Below are 20,192 nucleotides of genomic sequence, written 5' to 3'. Positions count from 1 at the left end.
CGAGCAGCCGACGCCGTCCCAGGGAGGGAGAGCACTTGGGAGCGCGGTCCGGGCGTCCGCGCTGTGCCAGGGAGCCAGCAGAGCCGCTGGGACCAGCCTGAGATCGACGGTCCCCGCGCAAACGACGTGGTCAAGGCGACGCGAGGACCGGAGGCTCCCGCGCGCGCAGCGCTGATGCTGAGAGGCCCCCGGAGCGCGGGTGCAGCCCCGGGACACTGCGGGGCAGCCGGGGTGAAGTCATTAAATTTCTGCCACCCGGCAGGGTGCGGCCGCAAATAGCGACCGAGCTGAGCAGAAACAAACTTATACACCTGCTACCCTCAGTCTGTGGACTGGGATGTGCTCGGACTGCAGCGCAGACAGGAGATGGAGGGCACGGCGCGAGGGCTCCGCGGACGCGAGGCAGGACCCGTGGCCCCGCAGGCATGCGGGGGGTGGGGGGCGCCTGCGGGTCCCCAGTGCGGCGGACGTGGGCCTTCTGGCCTGAGAGGAGGCGCAATGTTTGGAAGTGGAGTGATTCATAGAAACTGTCCGTGGCCCGAGAAAACACCCTCACGCGCAGCGGATTCCACCTGCTCTGCTCGCAGCCCCGCTAAGCAGCCCTCTGAGGCCAAGCGGTTTCCCGGGCCGCCCCGGGCGTTCTGGCCTATGACGCGCCCCTCACTGAGCACTGAGCAGGGAGGTCGAATCTGGGGGCCTCTACAAATTCAGGGGCCTGGTGCTGCCAGGCTGGGAGCCAAGCGCCCCACCTTGCTGACCACCCCGAGGCTGTGCCAGCTCCGAACTTGCGGGCGCCTCTCTGGGGAGGGCTGGGGAGGGCTGTGCCAGGCAGGACCACATGGGAGGGAAGTGACGGGGGCTGCAGAGGAGTCCGGGGGCTGAGCTGCTACTGAGAATGGCTGCTGTGAGCCACGGGGCTGAGCCATGTCCTTGGAGCCCGAGAGCCCACTTTGGGGATCAGTCCCGGGGAAATCATCCGAGAAGCAGGCAAAGCTGTGTGTTCATGTTCTTTGAAAAGTCATCCACTTGCTCACAATCTTTTTTTTTTTTTAAAGAAAGGCAGCCTGCCACATAAAATGCCTCATTTGGAAGTGTCTGTAGTCTCGGAGGCTTGGCCAGTCTGTGATCCCCTCCAATGGCCCTTGAGAGCTTGCTTGGAGGGTCTCGCCTGGGTGCAGCTACTCAGACTCCCTGGAGCGGAGAACCATCCTCCTCTGTCAGGGAAGGCCAATATCACTTCGGAATTATCTCAGTAGCAGAAAATCTTATCCAATAGTTTAGTACAACATAACCAAGAAAGACTCAAAAAGAAAGGCTCAACATTAGGAAATGTACCACTCGAAGGCAGGGGTCTTTGAGCTCCAGAGCAATGAGGCAGAGCGCCCAGTCCCAGCCCTCCAGCTCTGCTGACATCTGCTTTGTCCTTGCCCGCTCCTCTTCCCCAAGAGCGGCAGCTTTGAGGTCAAGCCTCTGAGAGCCTCTGATAGGTCCTAGGCCTTGGTCCACCCGGGGAAAGGAAACCAAAACAGAGAGTGGGAGATAGAGAAAAGAAAGAAGAAATAAAGCACCTTAGATATTAAGAGAAAGGGTAGAATTCTTCCTGTGCCCAGTAGTTATAATAATAATAGTTTATTATTAGGGAGGGGGTATTACAGTAGGGAGGGTGTGAGAAGTGCTCTGGGGAGAGGGATGTTTAGGTGGGCATAGGTGCCCAGACTGAAGAAGGGGAGCAGCTTCTGGCAATGAGGAAGTAGGTGCCTAGGGAAGCGGCTCAGGTTGATAGGATGAGGGCACATTTTGGGGAAGCCTGCAGTCATAGAGACCTTGTAGAAAGGTAATACCAGCTGGGGGTATAGCTCAGGGGTAGAGCATTTGACTGCAGATCAAGAGGTCCCTGGTTCAAATCCAGGTGCCCCCTAAAACACTACCATTTTTACTCCAGTAGAAGCCTAGCTCTTCATTATCTGCTAGGCCCAGCTCTATGGAATCACAACCTCCAACGAGAAGTAAAGACCGAAGCATTCCTCTTGTGAGGAATGTATTTCTTACGTGCTTCATTTTTACCTCCTCAGCCATACTTCCTTCCTGGAGGGGTAAGGATGTCTGCCGTGTGCCTAATTACCACCCTGATTTTATTTGTTTATACCAAGCTTGCTTCAAAAAAATGGCATCCGAGACACCTTGCAATAAAGGACACAATAAAAGTCCAACCAGTCAAACAAGTATAAAAAGGCAGGGACAGACTTACATGGGGTAGTCAAAATCAGAGACAGAAAATAGAATGGTGGTGGCCAGGGCCTGCTGGCAGAGGGAAGGGTGAGTTACTGATTAATGGGGACAGAGCTTCAGTCTGGGAAGATGAAAAAGTTCTGGAGATGATGGTGGTGATGGTTACAGAACCTTATGAGTGTACTTAATAGCACTGAACTGTACACTTAAACATGGTTAGAAGGATACATTTTACGCTATGTGTATTTTACCACAATTTTTAAAATGGAAGGAAAAAAAAGGCAAGGATTGAATGTTTAGTAGGAGAGGAGGTAAATAATTATTCCCAAGATCCCAGTTTAGGAGAAGTTATTACTGCTGAATATAAAACTTTTCTCTGAGCTTCCTGGTAATCAAACAGAAGTGAAAACTTCCCAATTCATCAGCCCAGTAAAACATTTCATTATCTCTGAAAAACAACAGTTATTCATATGGTAGGTCTTTCTAGATGGAACATTGGAGAGAGGATGGCTCCTGCAAGAGCAGCCACGTATAGTCACACAGGTGTGTATTATACAACTTGACCAATTTTATTGTATTTTGGAGTTATGCAACCCTAGGCTACCAAGTTATAGTGACCCTAGATATTGGCCATATTTTGTCCCTTTGCAAAAATAAAGTAGAAACCATGCTACATACACATATGTGTGTGTGGAGGGGGCAGAACTCACCAATTAACTATCCAATACACATTCTTCCCTCTTCCTTGGTGTAGGGAAAATGGATGTTCCCATGGCCAGGAGCCTCACCTGACCCTGATATACTTTTCCACTGCACATGTGCAATGCTCCTAGGCACAAGCTTGCACACATGTTTGCAGTGAGCTACTATTGACTCTATATAAAGAGCTCCTCCCAGTGCTCTGGGGCTATGAGGCAGCAGAGAGGACCAGAGGCTACATGTTGAAATGTCAAGTAATTGGTCCCAGTGAATGTACAATGTGTCCTGGCTCTGGTAGACACAGGAGCGGAAGCCTCACTGATTTACGGCAACCTTGAGCGGTTTTCCCAGGACCCCCACTGTTATAGATGGATACCGGGGATAAGGCTATCAGAGTGAACTTGCCCACAGGCAAGACACTTGGTAATAGAACCCTGATTTTATACTGAGCAGTTATGTTCCCAGCTAAAAGACTCCCCTCTCTGGCTAGGGGAGACAAAAGCAGTCATTGGAAAAGACTTTTGGGAAAACTTAAGAGAAGGACAAACATGACACACTCCCTTATTGGCCTTTCCTCCTGCTTACTAGTTGGAGCACAGATGTGATGGCTGGAGGGCCAGATGCCAACTTGGACTCTGAGTCAACCTTGAGGATAGGACCCACATTTTAAGGAAGGCTGATCAGAGAGGTAAAAAGAGATGGGTTCCCTAAAGACACCCTGGGGTGGCCATGACAGCCCTAGTTTGCTCACCTCCATACACCCTCTATGAGAGATAGACCTTGAGCTTGTTTATACCTTGGAGGAGGCACAAATCCAGGTGATTCTGAAGGCCCCATCAACGATTTATCCAGTGCCTGTGTCAGTAGGTCTGAGTTAGTCATTAAAAGGAGGGTTTTCTAACACCGCTGTTTCCTTGAGCAGGAAACTCCCCTTGTTACAGTCCAGCAGGTGCTCCCCAGGCCTTCTCAGCTCCCCTATAACAACGTAAAGCTGTGCAGGGAGAGGTCCTTGTTCGGAGGCACGTTTAGTGGTGTGCCCAGCTGTGCCTGGGCCAAGCCCACTTCTCTGCGGGATAAAGTGAGCTTAGGGGCTGTGTGCATTTGTGCTGCTTCCTTGACTGTGAATTCCCCCAGGAACTTCCTTTCCTTTACTTAGAAATGCAGGGCTGCAGTGAATAAGGCTGCAGCCCTCAGCACAATAGCCACCCTCACGACTTGTCCGTTACTACAGCAGCTAAATGCAGCTCTAACTGGTGGAGTATGATCATTCTGCCAGTTGGAAAAGACAGTTCTACAGAGGACTCATGTAACGGACCTAACCGAGTGTTAGAGTCACCCCCAGGCTCCAGAGGAATTCCTGGTCACCACGTCCTTCAGCCTGGTGCTACTCACAGCGCCAGCCGTCTCTGAGCTGGGGCCGTCCATGAGCTCTCTGTCAACGCTTAGAAGCTCTACAACCATCGGACACCAGCCAGCAATGGTGTCGTGGGGAGTCTCAAAATCTGAAAGTCTGATGTCCTAGTATTGAGCCATGACAGAGTTTAAGGCAGTAAAAATAAAGGCTGATCCTCCAGCACAGAGAGCTGTGAAACCATGGCTTGGAGAAAATTCCCCCAGCAGTCTTCAGTGTGGAGCAGCAGGCGTTTCAGGATTTAGCCTGCTGTGTCCACACGGTCCTTAGGTGCCAGCAACACAGCTGGATTCAGCCATAAAGGTTTATTAAAAAAATACCTCTCACTAGGCAGGAGTGGTGGAAAATGAGTCTCCAGGCTCGGCTCCCAGGACAAAGCCCCCAGGCCAAGCTGCAGAACTGCCCTGGCCCGACGAAGGAACAACCGCCACCCGCTCACACCACCCACCCTGGGGGCCAGCGTCTGTTCCCACCAGCAGCCAACACGTGCGCCGCAGCCGGACCACACACACAAGCCCTGACAGCTGGACAACGACAGGCGAAATGGGCTCTCCGTGTACCGTCCTCGTCCTGCTCCCAGCATTACACAGGTGCGTCTCATTGAAACCTGGACCTACTCCAGAAACTCAAAGTAGCCTGGAGAGCAGTTTTCGAGCTCCTCTTTCAAGGGTGCTGGGCTTGTAAGGAAAGAAATTCCCACACACAACAAGGGTGTTCAAAGGGTTCTGCATGGACAGAAAACATGGAAATGTCCTTTGCAATCACATCAGATTTTTTAATAAATACCAAAAATAAGAAAGCAAACTATTTCACAAACTATTTCATTATTAATTTTACATGGTGCCATGACAGTATTTTAGATGTTTTGGATTAAATAAAATATATCATTAAAATTATTTTCAACAATTTCTTTTTCTTTTTTAATGTGGCTACTAGAAACTATAAAATTAATTTGTGGCTTGCATTCTATTTCTATTGGACAGTGTTGCTCAAGGGGAAGCATGACAAATGGTGTTACCATGTGGAAAGAGTGGACTATACAATAAATGGTTCTGGCAAAATTGGCTCCTAACAAAAGAATCAGGGAAGATCACTACCTCAATTTTTAAAAAATTCTAAATGGATCAAAAATCTAAATACAAACTCAAACTTTGAGAAGAATATACAAAAGAATATTGTCTTAGTCCGTGTGGAGTGCTATAACAGAATTCCATAGGCTGGGTGGCTTATAAACAATAGAAATTTGCTTTTCACAGTTCTGGAGGTTGGGAAGTCCAAGATCAAGGCGTTGGCACATTAGACATCTGGTGAAAACCCATTTCCTGGTTCATAGCCATCTTCTGGCTGTGTCCTCATGTGGCAGAAGGGACAAGAGAGCCCTCTGGGGCCTCTTTTATAAGGGCACAAATCCCATTCATGAAGCCTCTGGCCTCATGATCTGATCACCTCCCAAAGGCCTCACCTCCAAATACCATCACATTAGGGATTGGTTTCAACATGTGAATTTGGGAAAGGGAAGACACAAATGATCAGTCTATTATCTATAAATGTTAACATATACGTAAACCCAGGGAAGGACTTCTTAAACACTGCCCCCAAATCACAAACTATAAAAGGTAAATTTGATGATGTCATACTTTAAATTTTATATGACAAAAATTCCTTAAGCAGGGGGTTGACATCCAAATTAAATAAAGAGCTCATGCACCTCAACAAACAAAAAGCAAATAAGCCAATTACAAAATGGGCAGAGGAGCTGAACAGACACTTCTCCAAAGAAGAAATTCACATGGCCAACAAGCACATGAAAAGATGCTCCACATCGCTAATCATCAGAGAAATGCAAATAAAACCACAATGAGATATCACCTCACACCAGTTAGGATGGCCACCATTCAAAAGATGAACAACAACAAATGCTGGCAAGGATGCCGAGAAAGGGGAAGCCTCCTACATTGCTGGTGGGAATGTAAACTAGTTCAACCATTGTGGAAAGCAGTATGGAGGTTCCTCAAAAAACTAAAAATAGAAATACCATTTGACCCAGGAATCCCACTCCTAGGAATTTACCCTAAGAATGCAGCAGCCCAGTTTCAAAAAGACATATGCACTCCTATGTTTATCGCAGCACTATTTACAATAGCCAAAAAATGGAAGCAATCTTAGTGTCCATCAGTAGATGAATGGATAAAGAAGATGTGGTACATATACACAATGGAATATTATTCAGCCATAAGAAGGAAACAAATCCTTCCATTTGCAACAACATGGATCGAGCTAGAGGGTATTATGCTCAGTGAAATAAGCCAGGCAGAGAAAGACAAGTACCAAATGATCTCACTCATCTGTGGAGTATAAGAACAAAGGAAAAACTGAGGGAACAAAACAGCAGCAGACCCACAGAACCCAAGAATGGACAAACGGTTACCAAAGGGAAAGGGACTGGGGTGGATGGGTGGGAAGGGAAGGATAAGGGGGAAAAGGGGGCATTACGATTAGCACACATAATGTAGCGGGGGTGGGGGCGGGGATACAGGGAAGGCAGTATATACCGAGAAGACAAGTAGTGACTCTATAGCATCTTACTACGCTGAAGGACAGTGCCTGTAATGGGGTATGTGGTGGGGACTTGATAATAGGGAGAGTCTAGTAACCATAATATTACTCATGTAATTGTACATTAATAATAGCCCCCCCAAATTTTTTTATTAAAAAAAAATTCCTTAAGCAGGAGACTCTGAATTTTTGCCACACACATGATGGAGAGTGGATTTGTACCAGAATACAAATGAGATGAAAAAGTTGTGGAAATCTGTTACAATTTGCATGCAACAATGTGAATATACTTAGCACTATTGAACTGTACACTTAAAAATGGCTAAGATGATAAATTTTATATTATGTTTTTTTAACCACAATTTTAATGTTTTAAATTATTTTTCAAAGTAAGAATTCCTATAGAGCCATCAGAAAAAAATAGTTAAGCCAACAGGAAAATAGACACAGACAGAAAGGATAAGCAATTCCCAGTAAAGGTTATTTTTGTGAGCAGCAAATGTATGAAAAGATGCTCAACTTTGCTAGGAATCAGGGAAATGAAAATTAAGGCAAGACAAAGCATCATTTTTCACTCCCTTCTGAAAACTTAGGGTAAGTTGAGGTTTAACTTAGAGTTAGTTAAGAGTTGGTGAAGGGGGATGGCATTTCCACACTTGGCATACTCCTGAAGGACAGGTGAGCAGTGATACACCAGACAGAGCTAAAACAAAACTTCAGAAGTTGAAGTACTTCAAACAGATGTGGAATTTGGAGGCGAGGTGGGAGAGGGCAAGGTGGCTCCGCACTGTAGGTTATTTGAAGGTGACTTCAACTGGGAAGCTGGCAATGAACCCTCCAGCTGTTGCCCAGTAGGCAGGAGCCTACCTCTGGGCTCCATCTCCCGCCTGCACACCAGGCCAAGTACACACTCTGCTGTCTCAGATGGCATTGTCAGGGGCCTTCCAAGCTTGTGCCAAGAAGTGATGTGCCTTTTGGGGAAAGGAGGACAGTTATGGCATAAGGGGTGTATTTACAGTTGACTAGGACTAACAGCACTGCTAAGTCAGAAGGAGCAGCCTGTGCATATGTGTGGAAGTGTAAAGAAGTTTATTAGTTACACCCTGTTCCAAGAGAAGGGGGTGTAGCTCGGTGGCAGAGCATTTGACTGTATATCAAGAGGCCCCTGGTTGAAGTTCAGGTGCCCCCTCTCACGGTCCTCTTTTCCATCTTGAGCTGAATTAAGGCCTGTAGAGGCTGCACCGGACTCTAGTCTCCCCAGGGCAGGAGGTTGGCAGAGCCTATGAGAGAGCGCAGGCCAGTCAGGCACCCCGCACAGCCATGAGGGGCAAGGACAAGACCAACTCCAACCCCAGCACCCTCTTGAGGGTCTGTTTTCTGGGGCTCAGTGGTCCCAATTTCAGCATGGTGCAGGGTTCAGCCCAGAGACAAAAACTGCATGGGTTGAACAGAGAGAAATTAATATAAGTAATTGTTATCTAGTGTATCAGTTTCCTAGAGCTGCTGTAACCAAGTCCAGGAATGTCTGTCCCACAGCCCTGGAGGCCAGAGTCTGAAACGGAGGTGTTGGCTGGGCGGCACTCTCTCGGGAGGTCCCCGGGGAAGGCCCTGCCTCGCCTCTTCCTGGCACCTGGTGTTTGTTGGCAGTCTCTGGCATTCTCTGGCCTGTGGATGCACCACTCCAGTCTTGGCCTCCAGCCCCACGTGGCCGTATTCTCTCTGCGGGCCTCTCCCCTCTTCTTATGAGGACAGTCGTACTGCATTAAGGGCCACCTCATCTTAACTCATTATATATTTGATGAACTCATCCAAGTAAGATCACATTCTGAGCTACTGGGGGCTAGGCCTTCAACACATCGTTTGGGGAGACGCCATTCAACCCTTAACAACGGGAATTCAAGAACTGGAAAGGCAAAGGGGGGCCTAAAGCCTCATGGAGGGAGTGCATGGAAGCTACCGCTCCAGACCGGGAACCAGCGAAGAGGGTGAACCTCGTCAGTCTCACAGGGGAGCGTCTCTGGGGACCGCGGGACTCAGATCTCTAAGAAGGCGCTGGTGTCCCTGAAGAGTCGTGACGAAGCTGACCCTGTGAGCCCCAAACAGCAGGCGGCGATCACTTCGCTACTGCGATGGACGGGCGCTGCCCGGTGATGCCACGGGAACCGAGCAGCCAGGAAGGAACGAGGGCCGCCTGCTCCCGTCGCAGGCCAGGCGTCCTCTCAGGGCCCTGTTGGCAGGACCAACCAGGAAGCCACCTAGCAAAGGAGAAGGTGGTTTCCAGAGTCCCAGCATCACGGAGCAGAGCACAGAAAGGTGGGCTTGGAGCCTAGAAACAATAATTTCTTCGATCATTCCTTCAGATGGCTCGTCTCACCCAGCACTTAGGGGTTGAATATATGGAGATTTGGGGCAATGAGAGAGGGATCAGCTTGCATCCCAGAGTGTGGCCTTGTGTGGTGACCTCTGGCCTGTATCCAGTCAATGCATGTCCTATCTCTGAGGTGTTGCAGGCTTGGCCAGGCCATTGGGTATTTTAAGTCCCTTTTTCAGGTGCTCAGCATAAAACCACAATATAAATATCACTGTAGATCCTTCCAGCTACCAGGGCATGCTCCCCAGTTTATGATCCTCATCCAGGCACTGAAGGCAGAGAGGCTGCCGCGCAGTGGGAGGGGGGAACCTGTTGTTTCTTCTAACACAGGGACATGATTTACCAATAAAGCAGGTCTGGCAGCTCAGCCAACCCGCGCTGCAGGGGCATCTGGCGTGGAAGCTCTGGGTGTGGCCGCACAGGAAAGGATGTTAACTGGAGCTCACTGGCACAGCAGGGGGTGTAGCTCAGGGGTAGAGCATTTGACTGCAGATCAAGAGGTCCCCAGTGCAAATCTGGGTGCCCCCTGGCCTTTTAGTTGCTGAAGGTGGTAAAGGGTTCCAATCTCCTTTCCTCTTGCTGAATGTCACCCCAGGGCAGGGAAGCTCTGCTCAGGGATGTGTTTGTCCCCTCCTCTGGGTTTTCACTTTCCCCTCACCTGGTCCCTGTGCTCTCCAATGTGTACTTGACCTTGTGGCTAAGGGTGAAGACTTTGTCTTTTGAAGGTCGCCGGAGAGAAATCTGGGACCTCCTACAAAGGAATAATAGTTGGACTGCTGGCTGACTTCTCCACAGTTGCAAAGGAAGCCAGAATACAGAGCAATGAAACATTCAATATGTTGAGAGGAAATAACAGTCAGCTTTGAATTCTACTCCAAGTCAAACTATTTTTCAAGAACAGAAAAAAGCTGAGAGAGTTTACTACCAACAGACCCTCATTAAAGAGAATTTTACATATATACTTTTGAGAAAAGAAAAATGATCCCAGATGGGAAGTCTGAGATATAAGAAGGAATGTTCAACAAAGAAATCATAAGATATGTAAGTAAATCTAAAAATTGTTGACCATATAACATAATACTAATGTCTAATTTATAAAGCTTTTTTGGAAGATAGATGTAAAATACCTGTTAACAATAATATATAAGGAATGGGGTAATAAGAGTTAAAATGTATGCATGTAATCTGGAAAGAGGATAAAAATACTTACTAACTTTAGACTTCAAAATTTTTACTCAGAAAAGTCTAGTGTATCATTTAAAAAGTTATGGTTTTGCCAAGCAAATGGGGTAAGGACATGTAGGGTATATGACAGTGGTCTTGCTAAATACTCATTAACATCTGAGAAATTTATAAGTTTTATTTCTTCCTTTCCAGTCCTTATATATATTTTCTTTTTCTTACCTTATTGTACTGGCTAGGACCTCAAATATACTGTGTTGAATAAAGGTGTTGAGAGTAGATATCTTGTCTCATTCTGATTTCAAATGATTTCATTTTCAAATGAAAATGATTCACATGAACTCTTCACCATTAAGTACATGTTGTGGCTATACTTTTTGTAAATGGTTTTTATCAAATTAAGGATTTTCTTTTCTATTTCAAACATAAAAAAAATTTTAAATCATGGATTGATGTGGAATTTTATGAAACCACCTTTCTTTTTGCATCTATTAAGATAATCATATTTTTCTCCTCCACCCTGTTATCATGGTGAATTATAGATAAACAAAAGTTGAAGGAATCTTCCACCACTAAGCCAGCCCTACAGGATATGAAATAGATTCCTGTAGATGGAAATGACCCTGAGGCTAACTAGCTTTCACCAGTGAAAATAAACCCACAATAAAGGTAGTAAACCAACTAATTACCAAACAAGTATGAAATTAAAACAAAACAAAAAAAGCAAAATCAACTCCACACAAAATCAGTCAAGGGATACACAAAAAGTGCAAATTATGACATCTAATGCAAAAAATGTGAGGGAAGAAGAAGAAGGAAAAAAATAGGTACCTTTAGATTGTGTTTGAAATAGAGTAATCAGCAATTTAAGATAGACTATTATATAGTAAGGAATCTGTCCTTGTTTTGTGACTATTTGGTAGCTGCAAAACAAAAGCCTTCAGTAAATACACACACACACACACACACACAAATAAATAAGAAATCCACTTACAACACTAAAGAAAACCATCAATAACAAGAGAAGAGTATATGAGAGGAAGAAAGGCACAGAGAGGATCTATAAAAAACAGCCAGAAAACAATGAATAAAATGGCAATAAGTACATATCTATCAATAATCACCTTAAATGTAAATGGACTGAATGCACCAGTCAAAAACATAGAGTGGCAGAATGGATAAGGAAATAAGACCCATTATATGCTGCCGACAAGAGACTAATTTCAGACCCAAACACATAAAAAGTGAAGGGATGGAAAAAGATATTTCATGCAAATAACAGGGAGAAAAAAGCAAGAGTAGCAGTGCTTATATCAAACAAAATTGATTTCAAAACAAAGAAAGTAGGAGCAGAAAAAGATATTACATAATGATAAAAGGATCAGTCCAACAAGAGGATATAACCATTATAAATATCTATGTACCCAACACAGGAGAACCTAAACATGTAAAACAAATATTAACAGAATTAAAGGGGGAAATAGATTGCAGCACATTCATTTTAGACTTTAACACAACACTCACACCAATAGATGGATCAGCCAGACAGAAAATAAATAAGGAAACAGAGGCACTGAACAATACATTAGATCAGAGGGTCTTAACAGATATCTACAGAACACTCCATCCAAAAGCAGCAGGATACACATTCTTCTCAAGTGTACATGGAACATCTCCAGAATAGATCACATTTGAGGCCACAAGAAGAGCCTCAATAAATTTAAAAAGATTGAGATTGTATCAAGCAACTTTTCAGACCACAATGGTGTGAAACTAGAAATATATTACAAAAAGAAAACAAAAAAGCCTGCAAACACATGGAGGTTAAATAACATGCTTCTAAATAATCAATGGATTAATAAACAAATTAAAACAGAAATCAAGCAGTACATGGAGACAAATGAAAACTAAAACACAACAGCCCAAAATCTGTAGGAAGACACAAAGGCAGTTCTTACTCAAGGTTTACCTCAAGAAACAACAATCCCAAATAAATAGTCTAAAATCACAGTTAAAGAAACTAGAAAAAGAAGAACAAATGAAGCCCAAAGTTAGTAGAAGGAGGGACATAATAAAGATAAGGACAGAAACAATAAAACAGAGAAGAATTAAACAATAGAAAAAAATCAATGAAACCAGAAGTTGGTTCTTTGAGAAAATAAACAATAGATAAACCCCTATCCAACTTATCAAGAAAAAAAATAATGTACACACAAAAACAGAATCAAAAACAAGGAATAATCACAACAGATACCACAAAACTACAAATAATTATTAGAAAATACTAAGAAAAAGTATATGCCACTAAATTGGACAACCTAGAAGAAATGGAACACTTCCTAGAAAAACACAACCTTCTAAGATTGACCCAGGAAGAAACAGAAATCTGAACAGACCAACTCACAGCAATGATACCAAATTGGTAATCAAAAACTCCCCCAAAACAAAACTGCAGGTCCAGATGGCTTGAAAGCCAAATTCTACCAAACATTTAAAGAAGAGCTAATACCCATCCTTCTTAAAGTATTACAAAAAGTAGAAGAGGAGGGAATACTTCCAAACTCACCCTATGAGGCCAGCATCACTCTAATATAAAGACTAGACAAAGACACCACAAAAAAAGAAAATTACAGACCAATATCCCTGATGAACATAGATGCAAAAATACTCAACAAAATATTAGTAAGCTGAATTCCAAAATACATCAAAAAGATTATCCATCATAACCAAGTGGGATTTATTCCAGGGATGCAAGGATGGTACAATATTCATAAATCAGTCAACATCATCCACCACATCGATAAAAACCAAGATAAAAACCACGCGATCATCTCAATAGATGCTAAAAAACCATTTGACAAAATTCAACATCCATTCATGATAAAAACTCTCAACAAAATGGTTATAGAGGGTACATACCTCAACATAATAAAGGCCATATATGACAAACCTATAGCCAACATCATACTTAATAGTGAAAAGCTGAAAGCTTTTCCTCTAAGATCAGGAACAAGACAAGGATGCCCACTCTCACTACTTTCATTCAACATAGTACTGGAGGTCCTAGCCACAGCAATCAGACAACACAAAGAAATAAAAGGCATCCAGACTGGTAAGGAAGAAGATAAGCTGTCACTGTTTGCGGATGACATGATATTATACTTAGGAAACCCTAAAGAATCCAACAAAAAACTACTAGAACTAATAACTGAATTCAGCTAGGTTGCAGGATATAAAATTAATACACAGAAATCTGTTGCATTCCTGTATGCTAACAATGAACTAGCAGAAAGAGAAATCAGGAAAACAATTCCACTTACAGTTGCATCAAAAAGGATAAAATACCTAGGAATTAACCTAACCAAGGAGGTGAAAGACCTATACTCTGTAAACTATAAGATACTCATGAGAGACATTAAGGAAGACACCAATAAATGGAAATACATCCCGTGCTCATGGATAGGAAGAAGTAATATTGTCAAAATGGCCATCCTGCCTAAAGCAATCTACAGATTCAATGCAATTCTTATCAAATTACCAACAGCATTCTTCAATGAACTAGAACAAATAGTTCTAAAATTCATATGGAACCACAAAAGACACCAAATAGCCAAAGCAATCCTGAGAAAAAAGAACAAAGCTGGAGGGATTATTCTCCCTGACTTCAAACTCTACTACAAAGCCACAGTAAGCAAGACAATTTGGTATTGGCACAAGAACAGACCCATAGATCAATGGAACAGAATAGAGAGCCCAGATATAAACCCAAGCATATATGGTTGATTAATAGATGATAAAGGAGTCATGGACATACAATGGGGAAATGACAGCCTCTTCAACAACTGGTGCTGGCAAAATTGGACAGCTACATGTAAGAGAATGAAACTGGATTACTGTCTAACTCCATACACAAAAGTAAACTCGAAATGGATCAAAGACCTGGATGTGAGTTATGAAACCATAAAACTCTTAGAGGAAAACACAGGCAAAATTCTCTTGAACAGAAGCATGAGCAATTTTTCCTGGACTCATCTCCTTGTGCAAGGGAAACAAAATAAAAAGTGAACAAGTGGAACTACATTACACTAAAAAGCTTCTGTATAGCAAAGGACACCATCAGCAGAACAAAAAGACACCCTATGGTATGGGAGAATATATTCATAAATGACATATCCAATAAGGGGTTGACATCCAAATTATATAAAGAACTCATATTCCTCAAAACCCCCCCAAAAAATAACCCCAATTAAAAAATGGGTAGAGAACCTGAACAGATACTTCTCCAAAGAAAAATACAAATGGCCAACAGGCACATGAAAAGATGCTCCACATCACTAATCATCAGGGAAATGCAAATTAAAACCACAATAAGATATCACCTCATACTAGTTAGGATGGACACTATCCAAAAGGCAAGAAAGAACAAATGCTGGCAAGTATGCAGAGAAATGAGAATGCTCCTACACTGTTGGTGGGAATGCAGATTGGTGCAACCACTGTGGAAAGCAGTATGGAGGTTCCTCAAAAAACTAAAAATAGTGATACCATCTGACCCAGTAATTCTACTCCTAGGAATTTACCCAAAGAAAACAAAACCCCTGATTTGAAAAGATACATGCACCCCTATGTTTATTGCTGCGTTGTTTGCAATAGCTAAGTTATGGAATCAACCTCAGTGTCCATCAATAGATGAATGGATAAAGATGTGTTACATATATACAATGGAATATTATTCAGCCATAAAAAGGAAAGAAACCCTACCATTTGCAACAACATGGATTGATCTAGAGGGTATTATGCTCAGTGAAATAAGCCAGGTGGAGAAAGACACATATCATATTTCACTTATTTATGGAATATAAAAACAAAGCAAGACAGAAGGAACAAAACTGCAGTAGACTCGTAAGTACTGAGAAGTGCCTGGTAGTTGCCAAGGGGAAGGAGTTGGAGGGGGTGTGCGGCGGGGGTGGGGGAGGGGGATAAAGGGGCACAGTAATTCCCAATCACAATATAAGTTGACCATGGGACTGTTGAACCACTGTGATGTACATTTGAAATCGACATGAGATTGTATATTAACAATACATTTAAAAAAACAAAATAAAACAAAACAAAACTCTCAAAAAAATAAAGAAATGATAAGGGAACAAAAAGAATAAAGAATCTGCAGTTATCCTTTTTGATTTCTGATATTGGTTATTTTTTTCTGCTTTCTTATTTTTAAATCAGTTTTACCAGAGGTTTATCAATCTTATTTTTCTTTTAAAAAACCAGTGTTTGACTTTGTTAATCCTCTCTATTGTATGTTTGTTTTCAAACACATTCCATGAATTCAAACACATATTCCATGAATTTTGGCTCTTCCTCTTATTTCCTTTTTTCTCATAGTGTGTTTTTTTTTTGCAGTTATTTTCCTAATTTCTTGAGATGGATTCTTAGTTGATTTTTATTCTTCTTTTCCAGCATATTGCTCAAAGTACAAGTATTCCTCTAAATGCTGATTTAGTGTTCATTGGTGGATGAAAAGATAAAGAAAATACGAGCTCCACACACACACAATGGAATATGATTCAGCCCTTAGAAGCAAGAAACCCTACCTTCTTGGACAACGCGGATGATCCTGGAGGGCATTATACTAAGTGAAATGAGCCAGACAAAAAAAGGCAGATATTGTGCGGTGTTACATGTGGAACTTTAAAAAATAAGTCACTCATAGAAACAGTAGAATGGCGGTTGCCAGGGGTTGAAGTTTGGGGGAGATGGGGAGATGTTGGTTACAGGGTACTGACTTTCAATTATAAGATAATGAGGAAGTTCCAGAGATCTAATCTACAGTGTGGTGACTATAGTTAATGAAACTATTATATATTTGAAAGTTGCTGTGAGAATAGATCTTAAGCATTTTCACTGAAAAAGAAGAAGTGGTAATGGCGTGTGAGGTGATGGCGTGTTATTAACCTGATTATGGTAATCATTTCCTAGTGTATAGGTATATCATATCATCACATTGTGCATTTTAAACATATGACCATTTTATTTGTAAATTATACCTTAGTAAGGGGGTGGTATAAAAAAGAAACAAAAAATTCTAAATTATTCATGATATTTTTGTCTCCTTATATTGATTAATGAGAAATGTATGAAAAAAATTCTCACTCTAATTCTAGACTTGTTTATTTTTCTTTGTTATTCTATCAAGTTTTTGCCTTATATATTTTGAAGCTGGTTTATTAGAAGTATAAAAATTAGGAATTCTTATATCTTCCTCATAAATTCAGCCTTTTATTATTAATAATTGTTCTTTTTATTTCTAGTAATATTTCATGTCTTAAAATCTATTTTGTCTGATAGTAAGATATATACCTGCTTTCTTTTTGTCAGTGTTCTGCAAATCACATATTTTTTCCATTCTTTTACTTTCAACCTGTCTCCCTTTTTTGGACGTACCCTTTGTAAATAGAATATAATTTATATTTGATATGATATGATAATCTTTGTCTTTTAACCTGGGACATTTAATCTATTTACTTTTAATGTAATTATGGATGTATTTGTATTCAAATCTCCACATTTTGTGCTTTCAGTCTGTATTACTTATGTTTTTCTCTTTTCCTTTTCTTGTTTGATTGAGATTTTTATAATGTCATTATTTCCCCCTGCTGGTTTGAAAAATGTAAATGCTATATTGTAGTGGTATACTAGAACCTCTATATACATAGCTACTTCTCAAAGTCTGTAGTTAACCAATAACTTACCCTAATTTCTGGTAATGCTAGCATCTTAGAACACTAACTCCATATACGTCCCTCTCAACTTATGTGTGGTTTTTGTTTTTACATTATTCCATAAGTTGTTTTCATCTCATTATTATTACTGCTTTATACAACCAATGTTCACTTCAATTGATTCAGATATTTGCTATTTCTCTGGCTCTTCCTTCCTTCCTACACCTCCATCCTTCCATCCAGATAATTTCTCTGCTGCTTAGAATATGCCCTTTATAATTTCCTTTAGTGCATGCCTGCTGTTGATGAATTCTTTCAGTTTTTGCTTGTCTGAAACCATCTTTATTCTACCTTCACTCATGGAGGGCAGTTTGCCCGAGCGCAGGATCTGGTGGTAACAGTTACGGCATGTCGGTGGAACTGTCCAGTTTTCAGTGTTGAGAACTCAGTTACTTCAATCTAACCATTGAAAGTACTATGTCCTCTTTTCATGAGGCTTCTTAGAGTTCCTTGTCTCTGGTTTTCAATAATTGTACTACAGTTACTGTATGTATGGATTTAATTTTGTTTATTATGTTTGAAATTCATTGGGGTTCTTGAATGTAAGGAGTGATGCCTTTCCTTAGCTGTGAAGTAGTCTCAGCCATTGTGTCCTCAAATATTGCATTTACTTCATGCTCTCTCATTTCTTCTTCCAGGACTCCAATTAAATATATATTACACCTTATTGTATCCTCTATATTTATTATTCTCTATTCTCTGTTTGCCATACTTTGTCTCTCCATGCTTTATAATACGTAGGTTTTCTTCCCACTGTTCTAATTCACTGATTATTTTCTTTGGCTGCAACTATTCATTGAGTAGAACATAACACATATTCAATGAGTTTTTAATTTTAGTTACTGATTTTTAGATACTAAATTTCTGTTGTTCTCTTTTCAAGTCTTCTTAGTTACTCCTAAGGGCATTTTCAAGCTTGTCTTGTATCTCCTTGAGCACAGCAAACGCTGTTATTTTATGGTGTGTTTCTGGCAGTTCTAATGTGAAAAGTCTATTGTTTCTGTTGATTTTCATTGATTTGTGTGTGTGTGTGTGTGTGTGTACAGTTATCCTTGACTATGTGTTGGATGTTGTATAAAAAAATTTATTTTCAGATAATCTGAGGCCAGGTGGGGATGATAATATCTTCCTTTCTTTGCTTTTTACAGGTCTCTGAGGGGCTCCAGCAGTCAGGACACCTTAATATAATTGCAAGGTTTGGGCTTTTGGGGCCATTCAGATGTCATGAAGACCAGCCACAAATTCTTGCAGTAGCTGTTTTACCAGGTTCCCTTTTCAGGTGGGCCCAGCATTCTGACTTTTATCCCCTCAGTCCTGAGAGGCTCCCGGAAGTTCTGCCTCACCTCTCGGCTTGCCTCTTCTGGATGAAAAGTATGCTCAGGACCGAAGCAGCCTCCAGTGGGGAGCTTTAACTTTCTGCTTCCCATCCCTTCCGAATCTCCACCTAGTATTTCCTGTCTAACTAGTCAGCTCTTTGACGCCTTTAATGAGATGTTTGAAATATCTTCCCAGCTTTTTTGTCTGTTTTTACAGGAAAGATTGTTTCAAATTACATTGCTCATTAAAGAATGTAGAGATTCCTCTGCATGGTTCTTTATACTCATTTATATTTCTCAAATATATTATCTGAATTTAAAAAATTATTATATAAACTAGGTTCTACTTCAAGGCATTTTCACCAAGGAAATACGGACCTATGATTTTTTTTCTTTTTTTTCTTTTGGTATCATTAATCTACAAGTACATGAGGAACATTATGTTTACTAGGCTCCCCCTTCACCAAGTCCCCCCCACAAACCCCATCACAGTCAATGTCCACCAGTGTAGTAAGATGCTGTAGAATCACTACTTGTCTTCTCTGTGTTGCGCAGCCCTCCCCGTGCCCCCCCCATTATACATACTAATCGTAATGCCCCCTTTCTTTTTCCCCACCCTTTTCCGTCCCTTCCCACCCATCCTCCCCAGTCCCTTTCCCTTTGGTAACTGTTAGTCCATTCTTGGGTTTTGTGCTTCTGCTGCTGTTTTGTTCCTTCAGTTTTTCCTTTGTTCTTATGCTCCACAGATGAGTGAAATCATTTGGTACTTGTCTTTCTATGCCTGACTTATTTCACTGAGCATAATATCCTCCAGTTCCATCCATGTTGTTGCAAATGGTAGGATTTGTTTTCTTCTCATGGCTGAATAATATTCCATTGTGTATATGTACCACATCTTCTTTATCCATTCATCTACTGATGGATACTTAGGTTGCTTCCATTTCTTGGCTATTGTAAATAGTGCTGCAATAAACATAGGTGTGCATATATCTTTTTCAAACTGGGCTGCTGCATTCTTAGGGTAAATTCCTAGAAGTGGAATTTCTGGTCAAATGGTATTTCTATTTTGAGCTTTTTGAGGAACCTCCATACTGCTTTCCACAATGGTTGAACTAGTTTACATTCCCACCAGCAGTGTAGGAGGGTTCCCCTTTCTCCACAACCTTACCAACATTTGTTGTTGTTTGTCTTTTCAATGGTGGTGATCCTTACTGGTGTGAGGTGATATCTCATGTGGTTTTAATTTGCATTTGTCTGATAACTTAGCGATGTGGAGCATCTTGTCATGTGTCTGTTGGCCATCTGAATTTCTTCTTTGGAGAACTGTCTGTTCAGCTCCTCTGCCCATTTTTTAATTGGCTCATTTGCTTTTTGTTTGTTGAGGTGTGTAAGCTCTTTATTTATTTTGGATGTCAACCCTTTATTGGATCTGTCATTTATGAATATATTCTCCCATACTGTAGGATGCCTTTTTGTTCTATTGATGGTGTCCTTTGTTGTACAGAAGCTTTTCAGCTTGATATAGTCCCACTTGTCCATTTTTGCTTTTGTTTTCCTTGCCCAGGGAGATACGTTCATGAAGAAGTCGCTCATGTTTATGTCCAAGAGATTTTTGCCTATGTTTTTTTCTAAGAGTTTTATGG

General features: G+C 41.8%; 2 non-coding genes across 2 annotated transcripts; both read left to right on the top strand.

Annotated features, from left to right (window-relative positions):
- Positions 1-1,846: 1,846 nt before the first annotated feature.
- Positions 1,847-1,918, top strand: TRNAC-GCA (transfer RNA cysteine (anticodon GCA)). Its single transcript has one exon. It is a non-coding gene; the product is annotated as a tRNA-Cys (tRNA).
- A 7,804-nt stretch (positions 1,919-9,722) lies between these two features.
- Positions 9,723-9,794, top strand: TRNAC-GCA (transfer RNA cysteine (anticodon GCA)). Its single transcript has one exon. It is a non-coding gene; the product is annotated as a tRNA-Cys (tRNA).
- The last annotated feature ends 10,398 nt before the right edge of the window (positions 9,795-20,192 follow it).

This window comes from Manis pentadactyla, chromosome 7, assembly GCF_030020395.1.
Source record: "Manis pentadactyla isolate mManPen7 chromosome 7, mManPen7.hap1, whole genome shotgun sequence".
NCBI lineage: Eukaryota > Metazoa > Chordata > Mammalia > Pholidota > Manidae > Manis > Manis pentadactyla.
Note: the sequence above shows the minus strand (reverse complement) of the source record. Positions and strands in the feature narration are given on the sequence as shown.